Below are 26,592 nucleotides of genomic sequence, written 5' to 3' on the forward strand. Positions count from 1 at the left end.
AACTCGAGACAGCATAATCAAGGAGAGTCATCAACCATATATGCAGCATAGGTTTTAGAGTGGGTAAATGCTAACCAACATGACCATATCTTGTGTGCTAGGGGGGCAAACCCGCGGAAGTCCAGGGTCGTGTCTTCCAAGTGATATATACAGTCCACAGAGCGCAACCATTGGTGTATCGGGGGGGGGGGGGCTACCGATTGCTTCCAGTATTTCAGAATTAGGGCTTTAGCTGCGTTAAGCAAGTGAGGAGTGATGGACTTACAATATTGAGCCGGGTGTGTTTTGGTGTCGTGAAACAGCACAGTCCATGGGTCCATAGGAAGAGGAGATCCCTGAATTTACTTCGATGAGTGACAGAACAGTGATCCAAAAGGGGCGAATGATAGGGCACGTCCACCAGATATGTGCATGCGTGGCTCTGAGTCCACAGCCTCTCCAGCACTTGTCTGACAAAGTTGGGAGCATCCTGTGCAATTTAGCGGGGGAGTAGTGCCAACGTGTCAATAACTTGTAGTTAGCCTCAGCTGTCCTAACGGAGACTGCCGAGGTGTGAGATAGCTGAAAAATGACTTTTTCCTGTGCTGGAGAGAGAGGGCATTGGAAGTCCAATTCCCACTGTTTCAGGAAAGAGGGAGTGGGGTTGGGAAGCAATGCGTCCAAGGCTTTATAGAACTGGGATAGCAGTCCTTTACGGGGTTTCACAAGGGACAAGATTCGTTCAATAGGATTCAAAGTTTGTAGATGGCGTAGGGGATGGGGAAGAGCTTTCACAAACTGCTGTAGCTGGTGGTACTTCCAGTAATCCATGAATGTCGTGGGTGCAGAGCGACATAGTTTGGTGAATGGCAACGTCCCCTCAGTTGTTGTGATATGATGGAGAAGAGTGTCTGCTGCCTGAGGGAGCCATGAAGAGAAAGAGGGATCATGGAAACCTGGTAGGAAGTAGCGATGGCCCAAGATCGGCCATTCATTACTATAGACAGCTATAAGCTGCACCTGTCCCGCCGGCAAGGAAATAAGCTGAAATTGATGTTGGATGCTCAAAAGTGTCCATGGGCATGCGGTCTAATAGTAAATGTATTTAAATCTAAATTTAAGCTAAACTGAACGAAGGGAGTTTTCCCTTCACTTTAACCACTTAAGGACCAGGCCTATTTCTGACATGTTTTTTTACAAGTTAATCAGTTCCCGACCACCCGCCGCCTTTTTACTGCGGCAAGGTGGCTCAGACAGGCAAAACGACGTAGACCTACGTTGCTTGCCTGAGAGGAACTGGGGGGTGAGCGCGCACCGCCGGCGCCGCTTCGGTCCCCAATCATCAGCGGGGAAGCCGGCGCATGAGTCAGGCGGCTTCCGATTGCCGCCTGACACCTGCGATTTTTTTTTTTTTTTCCCCCCGCTGAGAGAGAAAGACGGGCGGCTGTTGTAAACACAGTCGACTGTCCTTCTCCCTGGGATGATCACAGTGCTCATGTGATCCTGCTATATAGGATCACATGTCTCTGTGGTCATTTCAGAAGCCACGCCCCCCACAGTTAGAATCACCCCCCCTCAGGGTCACATTTAGCCCCTTGATTACCTATACTGTTAACCCCTTCCCTGCCAGTGTCATTATTACAGTAACAGTGTATATTTTTAGAACTGATTACTGTAGTAATGTCACTGGTACCCCCAAAAGTGTCAAAAATGTCAGTTAGGGGTCTGATCTGTCAATGTTGCAGTCCCGCAAAAAAACGCAGATTGCCGCCATTACTAGTAAAAAAAAAAAAAAAACAATAAAAAAATTACATAAATCTTTCCCGTAGTTAACCGGTTGCCGACCGCCGCACGACTATATACTGCGGCGGTCAGCCCCGGCCAGGCAGAGTGACGTATCGGTACGTCACTCGCCTGTCACTGACTTGCGAGCCTATCGCGGGCGGGCGCGCGCCCGCCGCGGCTCGTTCACAGGCAAGTCAGTGCGTGTGACCGGCGGACTCGATGTCCGCCGGCCACACTACGATCGCTCCTGTGAAGGGAGAAAGACAGAGCAGCTTGTGTAAACAAGCTGCCTGTCAGTTCTCCCTGTGTAAAAGTGAAGATCTGACCGTTCTACTATGTAGAACGGTTGATCTTTGCTTTTACACCAATAGCCATGTCCCTACACAGTAGAAAGCACGCCCCTAGGACACACTTAACCCCTCCCTGTCCAATAAAGTTAACCCCTTCCCTGCCAGTGTCATTTTTGCAGTAACAGTGCATATGTATAGCACTGATTACTGCAGTAATGTCACTGGTAACCCCAAAAGTGTCAAAAATGTCAGTCAAGGGTCCGATCTGTCCGCCGCAATGTCGCAGTACCGAAAAAAAAATCGCAGATCGCCGCCATTATGCGTTAAAAAAAAAAACACCAAAAATGACAAAAATCTTTCTCTTTGTTAGTAAACGCGATAACTTTTGCGCAAACCAATCAAAATACGCTTTTTGCGATTTTTTTTTTTACCAAACATAGGTAGCATAAAACAAATTGGCCGAAAAATGTTAAAAAATTTTGATTTTTACTTTTTTTTTTGGGGAATTTCATATAAAAAAATGTGAAAAATATTGTTATTTTTGCAAAATTTACGCTCTTTTTTTGTTTATAGCGCGTGATCAAAAAATCGCACAGGTGATCAAATACCACCAAAAGAAAGCTCTGTTTGTGGGAAAAAAAGGACGTCAAATTCGTTTAGGTACAGCGTCGCACGACCGCGCAATTGTCCGTTAAAGTCACGCAGTAAAAAATCGCAAAAAAACCCCTGGTCCTTTAGCAGCCAAATCCTCCGGGGCTTAAGTGGTTAATAGACGCGATAACTTTTGAGCAACCCAATCAAAATACGCTTATTGCGTTTTGTTTTTTTCTACCAAAAATATGTAGAAGAAAAAAAATTGGCCTAAAATGTTAAATTTTGATTTTTACATTTTTTTTTTCTTTTTTGGGAATGTTGTATAGCAGAAAGTGAAAAATATAGGTTTTTTTTTTTTTTTCAAAATTGTCGCTCTGTTTTTGTTTATAACGCAAAAAATAAAAATCGCACAGTTGATCAAATACCACCAAAAGAAAGCTGTATTTGTGGGAAAAAAAGGACGTAAATTTAGTTTGGGTACAGCGTTGCACGACTGCACAGTTGTCCGTTAAAATAACGCAGTGCCGAATCGCAAAATAGGGCCTGGTCATTAAGGGGGCAAATCCTTCCGGTCCAGAACTGGTTAAAATCAGTATTTTTACCTAGAAAATTACTTGGAACCCCCAAACATTATTTATATTTTTCTTAGCAAAGACTCTGGAGAACAAAATGGTGGTCCTTGTAATATTTTTTGTCACGTGGTATTTTATTTGTGCAGCGGTCTTTCAAATGCAATTTTTGAAGAAAAAATACATTTCACTGCATTTAAAAAAAAAAAAAAACGAAAGTAAAGTTAACCCAATTTTTTTGGTATATTGTAAAAGATGATGTTATGCCGAGTAAATGGATACCTTACATGTTACGGTTTAAAATTGAGCACACTCATGAAATGGCGACAAACTACGGTACTTAAAAATCTTTATAGGCAATGCTTTAAAAGATTTTAACGATTACCAGTTTAGAGTAACAGCTTAGGTCTTTTTTTATAATTATAGCTCTCGCTCTGTCGATAACTCATGTGTGGTTTAAACACCGTTTTCATTTGCGGGTGCGACCTACGTATGTGTTTAATTATTTTATTTTCCTATTTTATTTTATAGAATTTTTTTTTTTTTAGCAATTTTTTTTTTTTTTTAATCAGATCACTTTTATTGCTGTCACAAGGAATGTTAACATCCCTTGTGACAGTAATAGGCAGTGACAGGTACTCTTTATGGAGGGATCTGGGGTTTAAAATACCTTGGTCTGAGGCTGAAAAGCTGTACACTCCTGCCTCATTGGGAATCTCTCGCTCTCATAAACTTGCCTATCAGATCTGTGTCAGAATATAACTGGATAACTACACACTATGAGATGGACTGGCTGTTCTTACTGCTCACACAGCTTCTGGCTATCTGACATTTGAAGTGGGAAATGTAACCTGCCTAATCTGAATCTGAAGGCTAAAGGAGCTATTCAAATCTACCTCCTAAAAAATCTCTCTCATAAACTCTCTCATCAAATAAGTCTCAGCGTCTATAGCAGTGATGCCAAACCTTGGCACCCCAGATGTTTTGTAACTACATTTCCCATGATGCTCAACTACACTGCAGAGTGCGTAAGCATCATGGGAAATGTAGTTAGAAAACATCTGGGGTGCCAAGGTTTGCCATCATTGGTCTATAGCCTGTCAGAATCTGGATAGCTATGCACCATTGTAAAAGCTGGCTACTCTTGTTCATCAAGCCTTCCTGAAGTCTACTGCTCTAAAGTAAAATGACTGGCTAACAGTTGGACTAGCAGATGTTATCCTGCCTAGTCACATTCTGAAGACTAGAAAAGCTGGTCAAGCCTGCCAAATCAATTAACTGAGTGCTGCTGGCACTATTGAACCTGCCAACCCTAATGAAACGCCCTCCCTACAAACCATGCAGCTGCATGTTGTGGTTCTATTCACCGACTGCTACATCCTTTGGTTCCATGCCAGGCACTGGAAACGTTTTTTGGTAGGTGGATGGGCATTCGGGGGTCATTCCAAATGAATGGGCTAACTCAATGAAACCAGGGCCGGCCCCACAATGGGTCCTGCTGGGTCCACTGGACCCAGGCAGAACTTTGAGAGAGGTGGCAAATTGGAGCCCAAGACAGTGGCAGAACTACCAGGTTTGCAACAGTCGCTATTGCGACTGGGCCCTGGAGTTATGCCACTTTGGGGGGGCCTTCCCAGCTCACCTTGCCTTGCCCTGCCCAGCTCACCTTGCCCTGCCCCACTCCACTGCTTTTTTTCACTGGGAGGTCCGGCACTGCTGCTGTTAGAGGTAATGATGGGAGTCGGCAGAGCGCTCGCTGCCATACCCACACAGCAGATCGCCCGTCTGCCCATTCTCTCTGTGGCTCCCTCCATTGCTGCAGACAGATGCCATGTCAGGACAGGAGGCAGAAACTGGAGGAGAAAGTCAGCTGAAAGCCAACAGAGTGACCCCATGTTGGAAGAGGCATCACTGGAGGCACAAAACTGACACTAAGAGCAAGTAGGTGGCAGTGCCACTAATCCCATCCCCACCAGCACTGCTTCTGTCCAAATCCCCCCACCTCTGCTGCCTCTAACTTATCCCCCCCCCCCCCCTCCACCATCACTGCCTACGACTTAACCTCTCCCAACACCACCACCGCTGCCTCTGACTGAACCCCCCACAACTACTGCCTCTGACTAAACCCCCCCCCCCCCCCTACTACAACCACTGTTGTAGGTAAATTTTGACTTCCTGATAAATTTATTTTAGTTTTAATTTATCATGCTATAAAATAATGGATGTGGGGGCCTTTTGGTGGGCCTGATTTTTGGGGGGTTGACGGAAGCAGCATTTCATTCTTTGACCCAAGCTGCACAATGTCCTGGCCTGCCCTGAATGCAACACACCATGACGCACCAAAAAACACACAAAAATGCACATATAAGTGAGAATGGGCCCTAAAAGAGTAGTAAACCAGAAAGTATTTTTAATTATAAAAGTGTTACTTTGATACATTTCCATATAGTGTATTTAAAGGATTATTTAATTATAGCATTAAAAGCGCTCCGAAGTGCAGCAACCTATCATAAAACCAGCATGTTTGGTGTCAAATAGCTTGTGTTTGCACCATCACACTTTTATAGGTGTTATTATGATCTTGTGCTGCATGGGAAGGGAGCTGTTTGGTATTATCCTTTCCAGATTTTTTGGAAGTTTGAACTGCACACATCTTGTCTCAAAACGCTAAGTGAAATATTTTCACCTCGGTGATAAATTGGGCTGTAGACACATCAACTGGTAATCAGCGAGGAGCACACAGGTTCTAACTAATCCCTGCAGTAAAAGCACATCAATTGAACATTTGGGCTTCCTTAAAAGAATATGTTAACATTTAATCTTCCTGATATATATATATGTGTGTGTGTGTATATATACAGTGCCTTGCCAAAGTATTCGGCCCCCTTGAACTTTGCAACCTTTTGCCACATTTCAGGCTTCAAACATAAAGATATAAAACTGTAATTTTTTGTGAAGAACCAACAAGTGGGACACAATCATGAAGTGGAACGAAATTTATTGGATATTTCAAACTTTTTTAACAAATAAAAAATGGAAAAATTGGGCATGCAAAATTATTCAGCCCCCTTAACTTAATACTTTGTAGCGCCACCTTTTGCTGTGATTACAGCTGTAAGTCGCTTGGGGTATGTCTCTATCAGTTTTGCACATCGAGAGACTGAAATTTTTGCCCATTCCTCCTTGCAAAACAGCTCGAGCTCAGTGAGGTTGGATGGAGAGCGTTTGTGAACAGCAGTTTTCAGTTCTTTCCACAGATTCTCGATTGGATTCAGGTCTGGACTTTGACTTGGCCATTCTAACACCTGGGTATGTTTATTTGTGAACCATTCCATTGTAGATTTTGCTTTATATTTTGAATCATTGTCTTGTTGGAAGACAAATCTCCGTCCCAGTCTCAGGTCTTTTGCAGACTCCATCAGGTTTTCTTCCAGAATGGTCCTGTATTTGGCTCCATCCATCTTCCCATCAATTTTAACCATCTTCCCTGTCCCTGCTGAAGAATAGCAGGCCCAAACCATGATGCGGCTACCACCATGTTTGACAGTGGGGATGGTGTGTTCAGGGTAATGAGCTGTGTTGCTTTTACGCCAAACATAACGTTTTGAATTGTTGCCAAAAAGTTTGATTTTGGTTTCATCTGACCAGAGCACCTTCTTCCACATGTTTGGTGTGTCTCCCAGGTGGCTTGTGGCAAACTTTAAACCACACTTTTTATGTTTATCTTTAAGAAATGGCTTTCTTCTTTCCACTCTTCCATAAAGGCCAGATTTGTGCAGTATACGATTGATTGTTGTCCTATGGACAGAGTCTCCCACATCAGCTGTAGGTCTCTGCAGTTCATCCAGAGTGATCATGGGCCTCTTGGCTGCATCTCTGATCAGTCTTCTCCTTGTATGAGCTGAAAGTTTAGAGGGACGGCCAGGTCTTCGTAGATTTGCAGTGGTCTGATACTCCTTCCATTTCAATATTATCGCTTGCACAGTGCTCCTTGGGATGTTTAAAGCTTGGGAAACCTTTTTGTATCCAAATCCAGTTTCAAACTTCTCCACAACAGTATCTCGGACCTGCCTGGTGTGTTCCTTGTTCTTCATGATGCTCTCTGCGCTTTAAACGGACCTCTGAGACTATCACAGTGCAGGTGCATTTATACAGAGACTTGATTACACACAGGTGGATTCTATTTATCATCATTAGTCATTTAGGTCAACATTGGATCATTCAGAGATCCTCACTGAACTTCTGGAGAGAGTTTGCTGCACTGAAAGTAAAGGGGCTGAATAATTTTGCACGCCCAATTTTTTATTTGTTAACAAAGTTTGAAATATCCAATAAATATCCAATAAATTTCGTTCCATCCACTTCATGATTGTGTCCCACTTGTTGTTAATTCTTCACAAAAAAATTACAGTTTTTATATATGTTTGAAGGCTGAAATGTGGCAAAAGGTTGCAAAGTTCAAGGCACTGTATATGTATATATGTGTGTGTGTGTGTGTGTGTGTGTGTGTGTGTGTGTGTGTGTGTGTGTGTGTGTGTGTGTATATATATATGTATGTGTGTGTGTGAGTACACCCCCCCCCCCCCCACACATTTTTGTAAATGTTTTATTCTATCTTTTCTTGTGACAACACTGAAGAAGTTACACTTTGCTACAATGTAAAGTAGTGAGTGTACAGCTTGTATAACAGTGTAAATTAGATGTCCCCTCAAAATAACTCAACACACAGCCATTAATGTCTAAACTGCTGGCAACAAAAGTGAGTACACCCCTAAGTGAAAATGTCCAAATTGGGCCCATTTAGCCATTTTCCCTCCTCAGGGTCGTGTGACTCGTTAGTGTTTCAAAGGTCTCAGGTGTGAATAGGGAGCAAGTGTGTTCAATTTGGTGTTATCGCTCTCACTCTCTTACTGGTCACGAAGTTCTTCATGGCACCTCATGGCGAAGAACTCTGAGGATCTGCAAAAAATTGTTGCTCTACATAAAGATGGCCTAGTCTATAAGAAGATTGCCAAGACCCTGAAACTGAGCTGCAGCACGGTGGCCAAGACCATACAGCGATTTAACAGGACTGGTTCCACTCAGAACAGGCCTCGCTATGGTCGACCAAAGAGGTTAAGTTCATGTGCTCAGCATCATATCCAGAGGTTGTCTTTGGGAAATAGACGTATCAGTGTTGCCAGCATTGCTGCAGAGGTTGAAGGGGTGGAGGGTCAGCCTGTAAGTGCCCAGACCATACGCCGCACACTGCATCAAATTGGTCTGCGTGGCTGTCTTCCTAGAAGGAAGCTTCTTCTAAAGATGATGCACAAGAAAGCTCACAAACAGTTTGTTGAAGACAAGCAGACTAAGGACATGGATTACTGGAACCATGTCCTGTGGTCTGATGAGACCAAGATAAACTTATTTGGTTCAAATGGTGTCAAGCGTGTGTGGCGGCAACCAGGTGGGCAGTACAAAGACAAGTGTGTCTTGCCTACAGTCAAACATGGTGGTGGGAGTGTCATGGTCTGGGGCTGCATGAGTGCTTCCGTCACTGGGGAGCTACAGTTCATTGAGGGAACCATGAATGCCAACATGTACTGTGACATACTGAAGCAGAGCATGATCCCCCTCCCTTCGGAGACTGGGCCACAGGGCAGTATTCCAACATGATAATGACCCCAAACACACCTCCAAGATGACCACTGCCTTGCTAAAGAAGCTGAGGGTAAAGGTGATGGACTGGTCAATCATGTCTCCAGACCTAAACCCTATTGAGCATCTGTGGGGCATCCTCAAATGGAAGGTGGAGGAGTGCAAGGTGTCTAACATCCACCACCTCCGTGATGTCGTCATGTGGAGTGGAAGGGGACTCCAGTGGCAACCTGTGAAGCTCTGGTGAACTCCATGCCCAAGAGGGTTAAAGTGCTGGAAAATAATGGTGGCCACACAAAATATTGACACTTTAGGCCCAATTTGGATATTTTAGCTTTGGGGTGTACTCGCCTTTGTTGCCAGCGGTTTAGACATTAATTGAGTTGAGTTATTTTGAGGGGACAGCAAATTTACACTGTTATACAAGCTGTACACTCACTACTTTACATTGTAGCAAAGTGTAATTTCTTCAGTGTTGTCATATGAAAAGATATAATAAAATATTTACAAAATTGTGAGGGGTGTACTCACTTTTGTGAGATACTGTATGTGTGTGTGTATATGTATGTGTATATACTTTATGTGCCCAACCTTCTCATCCACTCATAATGGTGCTTTTTGTGGCCCTATGCCATCCCTGGAAGGAATGAGAGCTGATGCCCAGCTGGTAGCACCCCAACACAGGGTGGCCCTTGCCTCTGTCCAGTTAGGCAGTCAGGCACAGAGCTGTAGGGCTGTAGCCCAGCTGCTCCTGTTTGTTGCCCTGAAGAACCACCTGTATATCTCATATCCATGGTGCCCCCCCTACGTATGGAGCCTGTTTGTATTTCCGTAACAACCCAGGAATCCTTTACATGTTTGGGAACAGCACTATAAGTGACAAAGTCAGCATTTTAGAGCCTGCAGGCTGCCCGTCCCAGGTCCTCCACGTTCTTCTGCTCATCTTCCAGACTGCTCTTATTTGCTCAGCTGACCACCCATCACCTGTCTCCACCCTGTATAATGTGCCCCCTGGTACACACGTGCCGGCTATGCTCAGTGCAATGGAACTAGCCTACCATGCCCACAATGTTCCAGGGCTGTCATTATCCTCCTATTTCCATCTATTCAAAGAGGTCTGTATACTGGTAGAGGTCCCTCTGCCAGCCTATGGCAGTAGTGGTTCACCTGTGTACCAGTGTGCCCACATGTGCTGCACCTCCTAGGCGACATGTCGGGCGCGGATCTTCTCCACAAGGTGCATGTAGCCCTCACTGCTGGGATCTGAGAACAGAGATTGCGATCATTTATAAAGGACAAACATAAGGTATTTAGTGTTATTTATATCTATACACAAATGTTTTTGCCTCTCATTTCTATTGTAAACTGAATCGGGTTGTTTTACAAGGTGAGGGTTTACACATAATTTAGCACTGTATTGCTAAGAACCTTTGCATAGCCTAAATTGATGCTGTATTGTATCCATAAACCTATGAACACTGTATTGTAAAAAGGCATTCTTCTTAACCACTTGGTGACAGCTATATTTGTGTGTGTGTGTGTATACATATATGCTTTTATATATATATATATATATATATATATATATATATATATATATATATATATATATATATATATATATATATATATATATATACAGTGGGTACGGAAAGTATTCAGACCCCCTTAAATTTTTCACTCTTTGTTATATTGCAGCCGTTTGCTAAAATCATTTAAGTTCATTCTTCTTCCTCATGAATGTACACATAGCACCCCATACTGACAGAAAAACACAGAATTGTTGACATTGTTGCAGATTTATTAAAAAAGAAAAACTGAAATATCACATGGTCCTAAGTATTCAGACCCTTTGCTGTGACACTCATATATTTAACTCAGGTGCTTTCCATTCCTTCTGATCATCCTTGAGATGGTTCTACACCTTCATTTGAGTCCAGCTGTGTTTGATTATACTGATTGGACTTGATTAGGAAAGCCACACACCTGTCTATATAAGACCTTCCAGATCACAATGCATGTCAGAGCAAATGAGAATCATGAGGTCAAAGGAACTGCCTGAAGAGCTCAGAGACAGAATTGTGGCAAGGCACAGATCTGGCCAAGGTTACAAAAAGATTTCTGCTGCACTTAAGGTTCCTAAGAGCACAGTGGCCTCCATAATCCTCAAATGGAAGACGTTTGGGACGACCAGAACTCTTCCTAGAGCTGGCCGTCCGGCCAAACTGAGCTATCGGGGGAGAAGAGCCTTGGTGAGAGAGGTAAAGAAGAACCCAAAGATCACTGTGGCTGAGCTCCAGAGATGCAGTCAGGAGATGGGAGAAAGTTGTAGAAAGTCAACCATCACTGCAGCCCTCCACCAGTCGGGGCTTTATGGCAGAGTGGCCCGACGGAAGCCTCTCCTCAGCTAAAAAACACCTGAAGGACTCCAAGATGGTGAGAAATAAGATTCTCTGGTCTGATGAGACCAAAATAGAACTTTTTGGCCTTAATTCTAAGCGGTATTTGTGGAGAAAACCAGGCACTGCTCATCACCTGTCCAATACAGTCCCAACAGTGAAGCATGGTGGTGGCAGCATCATGCTGTGGGGGTGTTTTTCAGCTGCAGGGACAGGACGACTGGTTGCAATCGAGGGAAAGATGAATGCGGCCAAGTACAGGGATATCCTGGACAAAAACCTTCTCCAGAGTGCTCTGGACCTCAGACTGGGCCGAAGGTTTACCTTCCAACAAGACAATGACCCTACGCACACAGCTAAAATAACGAAGGAGTAGCTTCAGAACAACTCCGTGACTGTTCTTAAATGGCCCAGCCAGAGCCCTGACTTAAACCCAATTGAGCATCTCTGGAGAGACCTAAAAATGTCTGGCCACCAACGTTTATCATCCAACCTGACAGAACTGGAGAGGATCTGCAAGGAGGAATGGTAGAGGATCCCCAAATCCAGGTGTGAAAGACTTGTTGCATCTTTCTCAAAAAGACTCCTGGCTGTATTAGATCAAAAGGGGGCTTCTACTAAATACTGAGCAAAGGGTCTGAATACTTAGGACCATGTGATATTTCAGTTTTTCTTTTTTAATAAATCTGCAACAATGTCAACAATTCTGTGTTTTTCTGTCAGTATGGGGTGCTATGTGTACATTCATGAGGAAGAAGAATGAACTAAAATGATTTTAGCAAATGGCTGCAATATAACAAAGAGTGAAAAATTTAAGGGGGTCTGAATACTTTCCGTACCCACTGTGTGTATGTGTGTGTGTATATATATATATATATATATATATATATATATATATATATATATATATATATATATATATATATATATATATATATTTACAATGTCCAGTCAAAAAGTGGTTATACCTAGTTTATGGTTGCAGCTACCACCGGATCACTTTTACTGAAGTGAGAAGGGCTGGCCTATCCTCCGGTAGCCTGGGACTTGCGATTAAAATGCTGGGATAGCTAAACACAGAGAAAATGGAGAAACCATCTTCTCTCTGAAATATGAAGCTAAAAGCGATGATGGTTTCATTACTTCTGGTTTTAAAGCTGTAATTCCCAGCTGCTACTGCTAGGTAAGCAGCTGTATTGTATTTGCCACGCAAACATTGTGTGACATACAAAAAATGCAAAAAAACAAAACACCATTTTATTCTCCAGGGTCTGTTTTCCGCTGATTTTAATGTGTTTAAATTTAAATTTCCCTGGATCAAGAGGTTGAATTAAAGTGGTTCCTAAAGTCAGAAGGTGTTTTACCTAAGTGCATTGTATCCATTAAGGTAAAAAAACCTGTGTGCAGCCCCCCCCCCCCTTATACTTACCTGAGCTCTATGTCAAACCAGCACTCTGCATGAGAGTGGGATCGCTTCTCTTTCCTCACTGGCTCAGATGCAGCAGCAGAAGCCATTGTCAAACACAGCCAGTGAGCAGGGAGTGGGGGCGGGGAAAAGCCATACTGTGTGTGTCGATGGACAGATCAGCTCAAGAGTGAGCATGCAGGGGTGCCCCCATAGCAAACTGCTATGGGGACGCTCAGCAGAGGGGAGGAGCCAGGAACCCAAGAAGAGAAAAATCGAGGCTGTTCTGTGCAAAATCATTGCATGTTTGTCATTAAGAAAAAAAAATTACAATCACTTTAACCTTGTCCTTGCTTAATCATGAAAAAACTGTTTATGACAATAAGCAAAAGAAAAATATTCTATATATTCTCTACAAACCTATGGCTGTACCATGACATGACCCTTAGCAAATGATCAGACTTCCTTTTAATGGCTTTATCATGTCACTCAATGATGTAGGCCATGGGTGTCCAACCTTTTGGCTTCTCTGGGCCACATTGAGTGTAGAGAAATTTTCTCGGGCTGCATATAACATATATACTATTAGTTAAGGTATATAAGTAATAAAACACCGCTGCGCCCTTCCCGTGCTGCCTGTGCTGATCTCCTCTGAGGCTGCCTCTGTGGCTGTGCCCCAGACTCGAATTCCTTCCTCCCCAGCAAAAAAAAAAAAATTGTCAGGGGGGCAGTGGGCCGCATTGCCTGCGCTTCCGGCCCGCATGTGGCCCTCGGGCCACAGGTTGGACATGCCTGATGTAGGCAAATGTAATATGCTAGTAGTACAATTAGGAAAAATAAATGTAATAGAAGCTTAGATGTATTTAATTAGAATAAAAATGAATTTAGTATGATTTGTATTTTGCTTTGTATATATTCTATAGAAATAGCTGAATACACAATGGAATCCTAAGAACATGACATTGCAGCGACTTCTGTTTCCTATGGAAAGTGTAGCTCCTGCTTATACATATACATGGCCTGGCATTAATGACTGAAGGATTAACTAGCATGGATGAAATCTGAGGATCAATGTGCATGTGTCATCTGGCAGGTTCATTCTCACTCCAACTGGTTTTACCTAAATCACAGCTTCCTCCAGGCTACAGACTCTATATATTCAGATTCCTTTACATTTGTGTGCCAGATTCCATCTTTTATGGCCGAGAGGGGTTGACAATCTGCAGGTACTGTGATTAAAACATTTCTATTATGTGGCTTATATGATTGCAATGGAAAATGCAATTTTTGCGTTAATCGGTATTTTATTATTATTATTCTTATGTATACTGAATTTTCTAAAATTAGTCAATGAAGACGTTACCCAGCTGGGAAATGTTTTGAACTTGCATGGCGTAATTTGAAGTTACTGTAGTGGGAAAATAAAGGTCTAAATTTCATGGGAAATTGGTGGCACATGTTAAACTGGCTTTATATCTGTTTGGAGGCGATGATTTTACCAGCATGGGTGTCAGCGACTGGCAGGGTGCCCAAGCTTTTCCACATAATAGGATATTTTGTTAAACAGTCATAGAACTTCACTTCTTTTCACCAGGAAGATCATAAAAGCCCAAACCTTTGCATATGGGTGTGTGCATGTGTGTGTATCCTATAATTATAGGACAGGTAAAACGCTTTCATCAGTCTACTAAAGTTACCCGTTCAACTCTCAGCATTCCAAGTAATGTAAGGGGGGTAATACTAAGGGTAAATGCCAGCTAGTTCCTCCCTATAAATTGTCCCTTGCCACCCATTGAAATGTTAGGATTTATTAGGTTGTCACTGTAATGGTTTTTCTGTTCCTTATGAAGCGTACAAGTCTTCATGTGAATTGATGTTCCTCTGAAACAAAACCTGTACTGATATGAAAACGGGTGTTCTAGTTCTGAGAGTGCTAGCTTCTGGGCGCATCTTACTTCACTACTTTCTACTCTGAGTCAGTGACCTTCAAAAGCAACTAGTAAAGTTTCTGGATATTTCTTCTATGTCAATGATTTAACGTTTTAAAGTAAATGAATCGGGATGATTTGGTAAACTAGCATTTACCGCAGGGACAGTCAAATGGCGGTCCAATGTTTACTTTTTTTTAGGTTTTCCTTTTTTTTTCTTTTTTTTTTTTTTGTTTTCTGAGCACTGTTTGAAAAGGGTGACAGCCAAATTTGGAAACCAATTCACTGAGAGATAAATACTGCATACATTTTGCAGTTAAAATAACTTACTGTATTTATCTCAAAGGTAGTAAATTCACTAACAAAAAATGCAATATTTACCCAATAAATTAAATATTTGTTTTGCAATATTTATCATTTAAATTTTGCTTATTTTTGTAATTTTTTTTGGCAATTTTATTTATTTATTTATTTATTTATTTTTTACATGCTAACCCTGCACCAGAGAAGGCTAGTTCTGTAAATAAATGCACATAGAAATATCATGAAACTGTGGAAACACTTAGTATGCTTTCATTCACAGAACGATCTCCCGCTGGTGAAATGTTATAAATGTTATAATTATATAATTATATATAATTATGTTATAATTATTATAAATGCACACTTTTTTTTTTTGTTGCCTCCATTTTTCATGAGCTGAACTCAAAGAATGAAGACTTTTCTATGTACACAAAAGGCCTATTTCTCTCAAATATTTTTCACAAATATGTCTAAATCTGTGTGAGGTTCCTTTCACACAGGCTTTGCACCTGGCAGACTACATTTTTCTCAGCATGGGATCGATCTGTCGATCCCCGCTGAGCAGGCGAATGACCGCTCCATCTCCACTCTGTGTGCATAGACAGACCTGTCAGATCCCCGCTCTCCTCTATGGGGGATCGGATAAAAACTTGTTTTCTTTCGATCCTATGCGATCATCCAGACAGATGGAAAATAGGGTTTCCATCTGTTTGGATTTCACAGACAGGATCAGATCGGAGAGCAGCGTGTGCCAGCGGACATGTCACCGCTGACATCCACTGTCCCATAGAGGTGTATGGAGCAATTTTCACATTGATACATTTGCATACTGTTAAATTACTGGCCAGTGCAGAGTTCCCCTGATTGTTGTTTTGTATACTGCCAAGGCCCCTTTCACACGAGACCAATCCGTTTTCCCAGACTCGCTCCATTGATCCCCACTAAGCAGGCGGATGACAGGTCCGTCTCTGCTCACTGTGCAGAGATGGACCTGTCAGAGTCCCACTCTCCTCTATGGGGAGATCAGATGAAAATGAACAGCCTGTTTTCATCCGATTCCATCCGATCCGACCCGCTGGAAAGGTGGCGAACGTATCGCCATCTGTCTGTTTTCAGCAGATCCTAATGGATGTCAGCGAACACATGTCACTGAAATCCGTCCCCCCATAGGGTTAAATGGGTAGCCCAATCGGGTGTGCCTGAAAAAGGAACAGGCGGATCAGTCCAAACGTGTGAAAGGGGCCTAATGCCTCGTACACACGCAACGATTATCGGCCGACCGATCGTCCGACTTTTGTCCAGAGTGGTGTTTTGTTGGTTGGAATGTGCCTAGACTGCACACTAATTTTCTCGGCCAACAAAAATCAACTTCAGAAGTGATGTCATGTGCTGGTTTACTTTCCGTGTGTTTTTTCTTCTCTCAGCATGCCCAGTCTTGCTCATCAGATTTTTGTCTGCCGAAATCAGTACTGACTGATGGAAAATCGGCCGTTGTGTTGATGGCCAAAAAAAATTTTATAGTCTGCACACCAGATTTTTTTCGGCCGAAAAGTCGGATTCGGTTGTCGAAAGCCTCATACTAACAAGCCGACAATCGGCCGATCGGACGTTGGCCGAAAATTCCCGGCCAATAATCGATGCGTGTGTACGAGGCATTAGGCTCCATTCACACTTGTGCAACTTGTCAATTTTGGACATCAAAGTTGCATGACAATTTGTTCCCCATGTTTTCCAATGATAACCATTCATATATGCACAACTTAAATTTGCAGCAACTTCAAAGTTGTTGATGCACTACTTTGGTCTTACTTTCATGCAACTTGAGGGCCATAGACTTTAATGTTGACCCTCAAAAGTTGCATGAAAGTTGTACCTGAATGTTATACAATGCAACGGTTTTACAACAGTTGTCCATTATCACTGATCAAAGTCATATCGAAGTTGCACCCATCCAAAGTTGCTTCAAAGTTGACGGTGCAACTTTGGTGTCGTACACACGTTTGAAATGGGCCTCAAATACTGACTTAGATGCGTACAGAGGGGGTTGTGAACGGCGCTACCTTTTAAAAGGTGAGTGCAGTGAATAAATAGATTCAATGAGCAGTGATATTTAAAATAATTTATAAAGTGCATTAGTGACTTATAATTTAATTGTATGATAAACTTGAATAAATTATAAAGTGCACATGTGACTCAGTTTAACCAGAAACCGGTTGTAGTAAAATATAAATTGTAAGATAATGGTGCAGAGATGCAGTGCAAGGTGCTAGTGCAAAGAAATCACAAAATTGGGAAAAGACAGTGACTTTATTAAAAAATTAAATATAGCAAGTGCAGTGTACATCCAATCAGTGAAAAAACTATAAGTGATTGCACATGAGAACAAAAACCATAAAGTAAGTGTTGCTGTTAGCAGGGGTGAAAAAATGGGTAAAAGAGCCGGTCAATTTACAAGAAATTGAATGTGAAATGAAGAGGCTCCGGGTTGCAAACACCAGCGTGACCGCTAGGTGTCGTACCCTATATACAACCTGCTATGGCTTTTGCTGGGTGATGCTGTTCATGGGTTCCTCCACTCCTTATCATCCGTTTGTGGACTGTATGTTCCTCAAAAATAAATGCAGAGAAGGAAACCCCCTGGTGCCATATTCTAAATACAACTGAAACGAATGCGTGTAGTAACTCGCAGGTTGAGCTGCAGGCTGTCCGTGATCAGTGTTTTTTTCGGCTGGGAAGCTTCCGCGTTCCACGGCTCTGGCTCTGGGTGCCGGAAGTGACGTAATGAGGTAGAAGACTCCGCCCTACGCGTTTCGTCAGAGGACGTCTGCTGGAGCGGCCAGTCAAATACTGACTGCCTACTGCCAGTAGATAAATAACGAATTTGTTCTTTAGTGAAATTACTTTAATGATGTATCTAATTTTTTTGCAGTACCTCACATTTGAAATTTTACTTCAATGAATTGACTCTTATTATCTCATGCATTATTTCTGAAAAATGAGTCGCGTGACCTTCATAGCACATGCGTAATCCTTTAGTGAATTGACCCCATAGCGCATCTGTTTGGGGCACTACTAAGGCAATGGATGACTTTTATTTTGCGCCCCTCAAGGGTCCCGGTAACAGCCATGCACATATACTGTAGGTGGTGGTGGTCCTTCCTGGATTCAGAGAAAAGGAAAACAATAAGAAAGGAGCTTCATTCATATAGCCTTACTGAGTTTGATATGATGTTAACCACTTTACCCCCAGCCCTATTTCGGACACTTTTTGTTCACAAGTTAAAACCAGTATTTTTTCCTAGAAAACTACTTAGAACCCCCAAACATTATATATATATATATATATATATATATATATATATATATATATATATATATATATATAATTTTTTTTTTAGCAAAGACTCTGGAGAATTAAATGTCGGTCATTGCAAAATTTTTTGTCACGCGGTATTTGCGCAGCGGTCTTTAAAACGCCATTTTTTTGGAAAAAATTTGAAAAATCACATTTCACTAATTTTAAAAAATACTAAACAGTAAAGTTGGCCCATTTTTTTTGTATATTGTGAAAGAACATGTCACGCCGAGTAAATAGATACCAAACATGTTACGGTTTAAAATTGCGCCCCCCCGTGGGATGGCGACAAACTACGGTCAATAGAGATCTCAATCTGCGACGCTTTAAATTTATTTAACGGTTACCAGTTTAGAGGTAGAGTGTAGCTCTTTTTTTTAAATTATTGCCCACGCTCTGGCGATCGCGGCGATACCTCACATGTGTGGTTTGAACAGCGATTTCATTTGCGGCTCGACTTGCGTTTACGTTTTTTTTTTGTGCGCGAGTTAACGGTGACGGTGGCGGCTAAATTTTTTTTTTTTTTTCCTATTTATTTTTTCTTTTTTGTTAACTTTATTACAGGTTTTTAAAAAAAAAAAAAAATCTGATCACTTTTATTGCTGTCACAAGCAATGTAAACATCCCTTGTGACAGCAATATGTGTGACAGGTACACTTTATGGAGGGATCGAGGGTCTAAAAGTCCCTAGACCCCTCCACTACACTTCCCTGTATGCAAAACGCCAAAAACGGCATTTTTGCATACAGCCGTTTTTTAAATCTGCCGCCTTTTGCGGCACAGTAACCCGGATGTGACGTCATGGACGCCGCCTCCGGGTTACGTCATCGGAGACCCGATCGATGCCGTTTCCGGCATTCATCGGGACTCCATCCAGCCGGCGGACGTGCCGGCTGGGTGCTCGGGGCTCCCGGTGGGACGGGAGCCCCGAGCAAAGCCGCGGAAGGCGGCGGGAGGGGGGGCCATGTCCCCTCCCGCCCCCCCGGGTAACGATCGAGCGGCTCCCAAGCCGCATCGATCGTTACCGACGGAAAGCCGACCGCCGGCTTCAAACAACGGTACCGGGATGATGCCTCTAGCTAGAGGCATCATCCCGGTATAACCACTCAAAGTCAGCCGACGTAGATCTACGTGGCTGGTCGTTAAGTGGTTAATACCAGTTGGAACACTTTGAAAACAATAAAAAGTTGACAGAACTTTCTTCCTTTGCAATACTACTACAAGACTCCTGAAATCTCTGACATCGGCAGGTCATTCTAAGCCTATAAATCTTTCAAGGAACATTAACTGGTAACAATGTACTTTCTAGCAGCCAAAATTTCATTAAAAGCCCTTTCACGCTGAAGCACTTTTCAAGTGCTTTGGTGCTAAAAAAAAGTGCCTGAAAAGCTCACAAAAACCTATTCCTATTTAAATCAATTAATGCTTTCACCCTAGGGCGGTGCAATAAATCCTGCAAGCAGCATCTTTGAAACATGTTTGAATGCTAAAAAAAAGCACCTCAAAAACACCCCTCTCCATTGAAATGAATAGGAAGTGCCTCAAAGGCGCCCAAAAATAGCTTCCAAAGCCCCTCAAAGTGGTTCTTGAAGCAGTTTTTGAGTCACGTGTCTTAAAAAAAAAAATAAAGGGGCATCACTAACACTTAAAAATAAGTGCATGAAAAGTGCTGCAAAAGCGCTCAGTTTTATGGGCAGTTTTCAAGCGCTTCAGTGTGAATAAACTGCTTCAGATACTGAAAAGGCTAGGAAAGTATTTACACCTCTGTGGCTTAGATTATTATTATATAGGATTTATATAGTGCCAACAGTTTTTAAAATGCTTTACAACGTGAGGGCAGACAGTACAGTTACAATACAATTCAATACAGGAGGAATTAGAGGGCCCTGCACACTAGAGCTTACAATAAATACATTTTAATGCCCCTAAGATGCCGCTGATCGGCTCTCCTCGCCTCACACTATGTCACTATGTCAGTGTGAAGCGATAAGAGCTGATTAACGACACTTCCGTGTTTACATGTGATCGGCTGTGATTGGACACAGCCGATCACATGGGTAAACAACCACATCATCGGCTCTTTACCGAGATCGGGGTTGCGCCGTGTTACCAAGAGTGTCATATGACATCGTCCCAGAATGAGAGGTGATCCCGCCTGCCATCTTTTTACTATACGGTGGGCAGGAGGCGGTTAAACCTAAAACTGCTGCTCACCATAGCTGCTCCTAATATGGATGTATACATGTGAAAGATTCAGTCAATGCCACTCCTTGGGTCATGCTCCCTGTCATGTTTCTCCCTTGCCCACTGGGGCTTAATCATTACCCCTATGATTAAACCCCGGTTGGTGGGGAGAAACATGTCAGAGGAGCGGCATTGACTGAGGCTTTCACTTGTATACATTTTATGTTTAAATGTTCATTGCTAACTGAGTTTTTTCTTACGCTGGCATCCCTATTGTCCTAATTGGCAATGGGGGCTCTATACCTCAGCCTGGAGTGGCACCTCCAAGTACTAATGGCCTTTTGTGAAAACAACATTTTGGTACTGATGCAAATGTACAATGTGTAAAGGCCCCTGATGAACTTTGAGCCATGGCTGGCCCTAATGGCATCCGTCTGCCTGACATTGTTCCATCTGAAAATCAGAGGAACCGGACAAAAAATTGGAACTTCTTCCAAGCAGATGTAGCCACTGTGTGGGCATTCTGACACCTGGCAGGGGAGATGCATTTATCATGGATGGGGGAATCGCGTGTTTGGCCATCTTAAAGCCCCTCTCAAGCATACAAGTGGCCCCATCCATCTGTTTGCTATGGTAGAAAAAAAAACTAGCTAAATGCCCTTTTTAACTTGCCAGAAGCTGCGTACATGTGACACCGCAGAACTTAAATCTTCTGTTTTCTTCCTAGAGGGATCCTTCCTCAGGGGTCCACCTCACTGCCTGTGAGATGTGAACACTCCCTACTGGATAGCTGCTGACAGGGTCCTCTCATGAGATGGAAGAGGACTAGATGGTCATGGGGGGATGGCAGGGGACCAGTGGCCTCGGGGTTCTATTGCAGCGCTGGATCAGTGGTCCCCTGTGTACCAGTGTTCCCACATGTACTGCACCCCCTAGGCGACATGTCAGGCACAGATCTCTACAAGGTGCATGTAGCCCTCACTGCTGGGATCTGAGAACAGCGGGTATGTGAAAAAAATATTTAGTGTTTTTAAATCCATACAAAAATGTTTAGTTACATTTTAAACTGAATTTGTTTTTTTTTTTTTGTTTTTTTACAAGGTGAGGGTTTACACATAATTAGCACTGTATTGCTAAGAACCTTTGCATATCCTAAATTCATGCTGTATTGTATCCATAAACCTGTGAATACTGTATTGTAAAAAGGCATACTTTTTAACCACTCCGTGACAGCTGTGTGTGTGTGTGTGTGTGTGTGTGTATATATGTATATTGTGTATGTATATGTATGTATATATGTGTGTGTGTGTGTGTGTGTGTGTGTGTGTGTATTATTTATTTATATATATATATATATATATATATATATATATATATATACACATCCTGTCAGAAAGTGGTTATTGCTGGTTTATGGTTGCAGCTACCACCTGCTCACTTTTACTGCTGCCAATCACAGCCAGGGAGTGGGGGCGTATCAATGGACAGAGCAGCTCAAGAGTGAGCCTGCAGAAGTGCCCCCTTAGTAAGCTGCTTGCTATGGGGACACTCAGCAGAGAGGAGGAGTCGGGAACCCAAGAAGAGAACAATCAGGGCTGTTCTGTGCAATACCATTGTATGTTTGTCGTTAAAAAAAAAAAAATAAAAAAAAATAATTTTGCAATCACCTTGTCCTTGCTTAATCATAAAAAAACTGTTTATTAGAATAAGCATAAAAAAATATAAAGATTCTCTACAAACCTATACTCTTTTTGGCTCTACCACGACACAACCCTTAGCAACTTAGCAAGACTTCCTTTCAATTGCTTTTTGTTACTGAATGATGTGACAATTGTAATATGCCACTAGTACAATTAGGAAAAATAAGTGCCGCTTCACACTATGGCGATCCGACTTAGGGGGTGACCTGTGAAGTCGCGTGCAGCGCGACTTCGGCGCGACTTGCACGGACTTCATAAAATTAATGTCTATGCAAGTTGCTCCAGGTCGCCCCGAAGTAGTACAGGACCCTTTTTCTAAGTCGGAGCGACTTGTGTCGCTCCTATTAGAACCGTTCCTGTATTACACAATGGACCGCGACGGTCCGCGACTTGTCAGGCTGACAAGTCGCCTGACAAGTCGTATTGGTGTGAACGGGCTCTAAATGTGCTATGAAGCTTAGATGTATTTATTAGAATAAAAATGAATTTGGCATTTTTGTATTTTGCTTTGTATATTCTATAGAAATAGCTGAATACACAATGGAATCATAAGAACATGACATTGCAGCGACTTCTGTTTCCTATGGAAAGTGTAGCTCCTGCTTATACATATACATGGCCTGGCATTAATGACTGACGGATTAACTAGCATAGATGAAATCTGAGGATCAATGTGCATGTGTCATCTGGCAGGTTCATTCTCACTCCAACTGGTTTTACCTAAATCACAGCTTCCTCCAGGCTACAGACTCTATATATTCAGATTCCTATACATTTGTGTGCCAGATTCCATCTTTTATGGCCGAGAGGGGCTGACAATCTGCAGGTACTGTGATTAAAACATTTCTATTATGTGGCTTATATGATTGCAATGGAAAATGCAATTTTTACATTAATCAGTATTTTATTATTATTATTCTTATGTATACTGAATTATCTAAAATTAGTCGATGAAGACGTTACCCAGCCGGGAAATGTTTTGAACTTGCATGGCGTAATTTTAAGTTACTGTAGTGAGAAAATAAAGGTCTAAATTTCATGGGAAATTGGTGGCACATGTTAAACTGGTTTTATATCTGTTTGGAGGCGATGATTTTACCAGCATGGGTGTCAGCGACTGGCAGGGTGCCCAAGCTTTTCCACATAATAGGATATTTTGTTAAACAGTCATAAAACTTCACTTCTTTTCACCAGGAAGATCATAAAAGCCCAAACCTTTGCATATGGGTGTGTGCATGTATGTGCATTATATAATTATAGAATGGGTAAAAGGCTTTCATCAGTCTACTAAAGTTACCCATTCAACTTTCAGCATTCCCAGTAATGTAAGGGGGGTAATACTTAGGGTAAATGCCAGCTAGTTCCTCCCTATAAAGTGTCCCTTGCCACCCATTGAAATGTTAGGATTTATTAGGTTGTCACTGTAATGGTTTTTCTGTTCCTTATGAAGTGTACAAGTCTGTATGTGAATTGATGTTCCTATGAAACAAATCCTGTACTGAGATATGAAAATGGGTGTTATAGTTCTTGGAGTGCTAGCTTCTGGGTGCATCTTACTTCACTACTTTCTACTCTGAGTCAATGACCTCCAAATGGAAAGCAACTACAGTAATATAGTTTCTGGATATTTCTTCCATGTAAGTGACTGTTTTAAAGCCAAAAGAATCGGGATGATTTGGTAAACTAGCATTTACCGCAGGGACAATCAGAAATGGCGGTCCAATGTTTACTTTTTTTCTAATGTTTTCCTTAGTGAACCAGTATGATGACTTGCAATTCAGCACTGTTGGAAAAGAGTGATGCAGCCATAGGGATCACATTTGGGAACAACTCACTAAAGCCTGGTACACACAATGAGATTATTGTTCGTTTTTCTTTTTTCTTTTTTTTTGCATGCTAATCTCATATTAAAACTGAAGAGTTTACTAAAGATCCAAAAATTCTCATACGACAGACTAAAAATTGGAAGTGGTGTAATGCGTTGTAGTGTATTGTATTTTCGAATGACCACTCTACTGATTAAACGAAAAATCGTATGATCTGGTATTGTACGAAAAAAAGTCTTGTGCTTGTCCAATCGAATAATATTGGATGAACTGTTATGATCGGCTCCCGAAAGCTCTGTACGAGCAAATCAGATTATTATAATATCGCTTTGAAAGTGGTATTTTTCGTACGATTTTCGTACGATCTTAAGATATAAATACTGCATATATACTGTATTTTCTGGCGTATAAGACTACTTTTGAACCTCAAAAAAATCCCCCAAAAATGGGGGGTCGTCTTATACGCCGAGTATAATATCTCCAAGGTAACCTAAGTATTATGAGTGATTACATGTATTACAGTACTTGGGGTACCTTGGAGATCTATGAGAAATCTGATGTTTTTCAATGGTGTTGCCTTGCTTCGGAAGGGGGGTAGTCTTATATGGCGAGTATAGCCCAAAACCTATGTTTTAACTTGAAAATTAGGGAGGTCGTCCTACACGCCGGAAAATACGGTATTTTGTAGTTAAAATAACTCATGTGGTATTTATCACAAAAGTAGTCAATTCACGAAAAAAATGTATAGAATGCGTTTAATATTTATATTTTTGAAATATTTATCATTTGAGTTTTGCTCATTTTTGGCATTTTTTTGGGAAATTTTTTTTTTTAACATGCTAACCCTGCACCAGAAGAAGATATTTCTGTAAAATAAATGCACACAGCAATAATATTAAAGAGGAATTCCAGCCTGTAAAAAAAAAAAATAAATAAAAGCCAACTGCTATAAAACCCTGTAGCTGCTGACTTTTTTTTAATATAAGGACACTTGTATATGTCCAGGTATCCTGCAATGTCAGCACCCCAAGCCAGTTCGTCTATTGGCTCTGGATGCAGGCGCCGGCATCTTCACTAAGGGAAACAGGAAGTGAAGCCTTGCGGCCACAGCCTTTTCCCTACTGTGGATGCGCGAGTCACGCTGCACTTTCTGAACGATTCCCGCTGCCTTCTGGGACCTCCTGGGTGTCTCCCAAAAGGCAGCAGAGGGGGGGAACTTTGTAGATTGTTGCATACCCAGAAGTGGGAGCAGATACCTTGCTTTGACAGGTATCCGTAACCCCCCTGGAAAAGTGCCAAATGTGGCAGCAAAGGGGGAGAGGAAGCAGACAAACAGAGCTTCCCCTTTTGAGTGGAGCTCCGCATTAAACTGTGAAAACACTCTAGTATACTTTCATTCACAGAATGATCTCCCGCTGGTGAAATGTTACAATTTATTTCCATTCCTGAGCTCAGAAAAAAAACATTTCCACACTGATACATTGTATACTTTTAACTTACAGGCCATTGCAGAGTTCTCGTCTTTGTTATTTTATACACTGATAAGAATAAATTAGATAAATTAATTAAATATAGAATAAATTAGATTAAATTATTGAACTCAATAGATGTGTATAGCATGTGACTAGATAGTGATAAATCACAATAAAATTTCCAGTATAAAATCAATAAATGGTCACAATAAATTAGATCATAAAAAAATCAATCAAATCACATATGTGCCATAAAGTGCAAATAAGTGCCAAATAAGTCCAAATAAAAGTTCATAAGTGACTTTGGTGCTTGAGAAAAACTTCGGTGCCAAGTGGGGAAAGTGCAGGTGCTTGTGCTGAGTCCTCCAGTAGTCCAACTGCTGGACTCAGCACAAGCACCTGCACTTTCCCCACTTGGCACCGAAGTCACTTCTGAACTTTTATTTGGCACTTATTTGCACTTTATGGCACATATGGGATTTGATTGATTTTTTTATGATCTAATTTATTGTGACCATTTATTGATTTTATACTGGAAATTTAATTGTGATTTATCACTATCTAGTCACATGCTATACACATCTATTGAGTTCAATAATTTAATTTATTCTATATTTAATTTATTTATCTAATTTATTCTTATCACTTTATATTTGCCTCAACATCTCTACCCAGGCTATTGACAAGCAATTGTCCACCCCTGGCTTGTAACAGCAAGCGCTATATTAAATCCCAACTACTTCTCACTCAATACCTATCCTATAGCAGCTGCTATCACCACCCCCCTTCCCTTATTTTCTTTATTTTCACACCAACCCCCCCCCCCCCCCAATAGGCCATCCATAGGCGCGAAGGATATACACCATTTGGAGTATATATCTTTTCCACTATTTTATACACTGCAAAGGTTTCATTGACACTTGTGCAACTTGTCATGAAACTTTTGACATCAGCGTTGCATGACAAGTCATTCCCCATGTTTTCCAATGATATCCATTCATATATATGCGACTTAAAGTTGCAGCAACTTCAAAGTAGCTCATGCACAAGTTTGGTTCGACTTTCATGCAACTTGAGGGCCATAGACTTTTAATGTTAACCCTCAAATGTTGTATGAAAGTCGTATGTGAATGTTATACAATGCAACAGTTGTCCATTATCACTGA

General features: G+C 41.7%; 1 protein-coding gene across 5 annotated transcripts in view; it reads left to right on the top strand.

The window, feature by feature from the left end:
* Positions 1-26,592, top strand: part of LOC309553329 (pendrin-like) — a 146,875-nt gene that overhangs the window by 28,078 nt on the left and 92,205 nt on the right. The window contains exon 1 of one of the 5 annotated variants that reach the window (XM_082254386.1): positions 19,474-19,534. The exons of 3 other annotated variants lie outside the window; for them this stretch is intronic. The gene's annotated coding sequence lies outside the window, so the exon portion shown is untranslated. Of the gene's footprint in view, positions 1-19,473; positions 19,535-22,931; positions 22,955-26,592 lie in introns of those variants that run through there. One more of the 5 variants, XM_082254387.1, reaches the window with a different exon arrangement.

The sequence above is a fragment of the Pelophylax lessonae genome, assembly GCF_965119305.1.
Source record: "Pelophylax lessonae genome assembly, chromosome: 4".
Classification (NCBI taxonomy): Eukaryota; Metazoa; Chordata; class Amphibia; order Anura; family Ranidae; genus Pelophylax; species Pelophylax lessonae.